This window comes from Gavialis gangeticus, unplaced genomic scaffold, assembly GCF_001723915.1.
Source record: "Gavialis gangeticus isolate Ggan-Ray unplaced genomic scaffold, GavGan_comp1, whole genome shotgun sequence".
Taxonomy (NCBI): domain Eukaryota; kingdom Metazoa; phylum Chordata; order Crocodylia; family Gavialidae; genus Gavialis; species Gavialis gangeticus.
Genome location: NW_017728993.1, coordinates 61,524,501 through 61,528,366, shown reverse-complemented (window position 1 = coordinate 61,528,366; position 3,866 = coordinate 61,524,501). Strand labels below are relative to the sequence as shown.

At 54.1% G+C, this 3,866-nt stretch overlaps 1 long non-coding RNA gene across 1 annotated transcript; it reads right to left on the bottom strand.

Moving 5' to 3' along the window:
* Positions 1–444: 444 nt before the first annotated feature.
* Positions 445–2,389, bottom strand: LOC109305387. Its single transcript, XR_002099615.1, has 3 exons — positions 2,156–2,389; positions 1,259–1,300; positions 445–457 (listed from the first exon to the last, which is right to left on the bottom strand). It is a non-coding gene; the product is annotated as an uncharacterized LOC109305387 (long non-coding RNA).
* Between the last annotated feature and the right edge of the window lie 1,477 nt (positions 2,390–3,866).

Sequence of the window (3,866 nt, the reverse complement as noted above, 5' to 3'; positions counted from 1 at the left end):
GTAGCTGACTTCAACCATCATCATATCAGACTGCTGGCAAACTGACCCCTTAATCTCTTGCCAGTGGTCTGTCCCTTGAGAGACCTTTGCTTCCTTGAGCCCAGCCCCACTCTCCAGCCAGTCGCAGTGTCAGGCTCTCCGCAGCACCGGCTGACCCCTCGTAGTAGGCGCATATGCCCTTTGGCCACTCCTGGGCCCTGGCCCCAGCCTGGGCCAGTCAAGAGCCCTGGGATCAGTCTATGAGCACCTGACTCTCTCACTCTATAGGAGTCCCCTCACTGGGGCCCTTCCATAGATCAATCCTTTCACACTGGGCTTACCTGGAGCCCCACGGATCTTATACAAAACAGCCCTTTACTTCACTAGGCTCATCTGAACCCCTCACTGGGCCCTACCAGTATCAGTTGCACTTCATGGGTTTCCCCCCAGACCTTTCCTAGGTTGCCCACACATCCTGCTGTTCCATTTAGCGCTTGCCTAGTCCCTTAGCAGGCCCACAAACTCCAAGTCCCTTCTGCTCAGGCTGGCCTGTGCCTTCTCTAGGCCCTGGTATATCCTGCCTCTCTCACTAGGTCATCCGGGCCTCTTTCTTGGGCCTATGTATACACAGCCCCTTGCTATAGGCTGGCCTCTCCAGCCTCAGGCACTCAGCCCCTTTCCCAGGGCTCTGGACCTCCCTGGGTCCCTAAGAATCTCCTCCTTCCCCATAGTTTGTACCCTAACCTCCAAATGTTCCAGGAGCAACAGATTTCTGACTTAGCAATCTTACATCAGCAGCACCCCTGCAGCAACTGCCAGCTCTGCTCTCCAGGCCTGGTCTTATACCCAGGCTGCCCAGCTCTCCACCAATCAGGCAGCTTCCTGGGTGCCATGTGACTGGCTGATTGGGTCTGCTCCCACCTGCAAGCTGGTCTGAAGCCTGCTCAAACCCTGAAAGTGGCAGTACCCAAAGGTTCTCTGCCACACAACTCCTTGGCATACATGCAGAGCCATAGAAGGTAGTCAATAGTCTCTGTGGTGCCTTGGCAGATTGCTCTCAGGCAGTTCAGTCTACCCTGCTGCCCCTCTCTGTGTGTCTGTGCCCTCACTGGGAGGGGTTGGTGGGTTACCAGCCAGTTCAGGTATATACTACAGACTTTTATTTTATTTTTATTTTTTTGTAAAAGTATATTTCTCTCTATATATGATTATATATATATATACTCTCTAACACGTTCCATCCCAAAAAGGGTTAAAACTGATCCCATTACAGAAAAACTGCACCCGCGCACCCGTACAAAGGCCTGCTGGCCACCCGTACCTGTTACAATGTCCGCAACCGCGCGCAACACACACAAACTACACACTCAGTCCTTTCTGATCTCTCCAACCAGCCTCGCTTCATGTCCACCCATCCCCCACTTGTGGGGTCAGGTACTCAGTTCACAGGGTCTCTTCATCATTGTTGCTCCGGCTTCTGCTGGAGGACCCACTGCTGCTGCTGTTGTCACTGTTGCTATCCTCCGTTCCACTCGTCTGTTCCTCTTCTCTGCTGTTGTTGCTCTCTTCTTGTCTTGGTGGGGGTTGTATGGTCCTGCGCCACATCCCTGTGCCAGGTGGCATCCGCTGCATCTTCTCCATTCTCTGCTACCACTTTCTGGTAGTAGGTCTGGAGTTTGCTCAGTGCCATCTTCATGCAGTCCACTACCTCTCCATCCATTTGTCTGTACAGGAGCAGATCTCTGGCCTTCCACAAGATGTTCCTGACACAGGATGCAAACTGGTCAAACCGGAGCAATGGGCTCCCCTGGTTTTTGGTGAGGTGCCTGTACAGCATGGCCTCACTGGTTAGCCGGCTGACACCGATCACCATTTCGCAAAGCTGCTGCACCCTCTTCCATACCTCCTTGGCATGGGTGCAGAGCCACAGGAGGTGCTCTATTGTCTCAGTGGCCCTATGGCAGTTGGGCCATGGGCAGCTGGATCTCCCCACCCACCCCTCTTTATGTCTCCAGGCCCTCACCAGGAGAGCTCACTGTGCTATCAGCCAATTTAGGTATTTTTTTTTTTTTTTTTGTAAAAATATATTTCTCTCTATATATATGGTTATATATATCTAAACCAATCCCGTTACAGAAAAACTGCACCCGCACAAAGGCCCACTGGCCACCCATACCCATTACAAAGTCTGCAACCACGTGCAAAACACACAAAATACACACTCAGTTCTTTCTGGTCTCTCTGACCAGCCCTCCCTTCATGTCCACCCGTGCCCCGCTTCCGGGGTCAGGTACTCAGTTCACAGGGTCTCTTCATCATTGTCACTCCAGCTTCCACTGGAGGACCCACTGCTGCTGCTGTTGTCACTGTTGTTATCCTCCATTCCACTCGTCTGTTCCTCTTATTCGGTGCCGTCATTTCTTCTTCCCTTGGTGGGGGTTGTATGGTCCTGTGCCCCATGTCCCTGTGCCAGGTGACACTGGCCACGTCTTCTCCATCCTCTGCTACCAATTTCTGGTGGTAGGTCCAGAGTTTGCTCAGCGCCATCTTCACGCAGCCCACTACGTCTGCGTCCATTTATCTGTAGAGAAGCAGGTTCCTGGCCTTCCAAAAGGTGCTCCTGACACAGGATGCAAACTGGTTGAACCGGAGCAAGGGGTTCCCCTGGTTTTTGGTGAGGTGCCTGTACAGCACAGCCTCACTGGTCAGCCGGCTGATGCCAGTCAATGCTTCACAGCACTGCTGTACCCTCTTTCATACCTCCTTGGCACGGGTGCAGAGCCACAGAAGGTGCTCTATTGTCTTGGTGGCCCTGTGGCAGTTGGGCCATGGGCAGCTGGGTCTCCCCAGCTGCCCCTCTCTATGTCTCTGGGCTCTCACTGGGAGAGCTCGGTGGGCTATGAGCCAACTGAGGTCCCTGTGATCTTTGTGCAGTTCCTTGCAGTGGATGCACTCCCACACGGCTTGGCATGCATTGCCCGGGAGCAGGTCCACAGGTGACATGGTGTCCCTTCATCTCACCATCTCCTGGATTTCCTGTGGCTTTTCATGGTTGCCGGGCCTGCATTCTGCAGGCTGTACATGTCGCAGCATCAGTTCAAGATCTTGTAGAACCACGGTGATTCTGTGATCTATGGCCTGTGGTTAGTCGGGGTGAAGACCCCCTAGTATCTCAGAATGTGCCCTGCAAGGTACCTCATGAGACATGCCATTTTGGTGTCTGCCTCTGTCACCAGCTTACAAATCGTGCTCACGTACTTGGCCCACAGGAACAGGAGGATCTCTGGCATGCCCCTGCCCTCAGCCCTCTTGTCCTTGCACAGCGTCTTCCAGGTGACCTTTTCCCATCTGGAGCCCCAGAAGAAAATGAACACAGCCCTCTGGATCCTGTGGGTGACACGCTCAGTAGGGGGGGGAAGACCAGTGCGGTGTACAGAAGCACCGGTAACAACACTGCCTTCATGAGCACAACGCACCCCCCCCATGGAGAGGGAACGTAAGTGCCACAGCCCCAGTTTCTGTTTTGCCTTGGCCTCTGTCTTCTCCCATGCTGTTCTGCCACTCAGCTCCAGGTCAAAATCTATCCCCAGGATCCTGATCCCCTCGCAGGGAACAGAGACCCCCAGGGGTTTCAGGTCCCTGACCTCACCCACGGCCAGGCAGGTGCTCTTGCTGATGTTCAGCTTGGCCCCTGCTGCCACCTTGCATGTGTGCCAGGGCTGTGGCAACCGACCCCCTGTTCTGGCACAGGATGTTCAGATCGTCCATGTAGTCCAGGACCTTGGCCTCTCAGTTACTGCTTGTGCCAGGGGTACAGGTTTGGGAAGAGAGGGAGCCTCGCCCTGAGGCAAAACCCCAGCCAGGGAGAAGAAGGAAAATATAGGCCT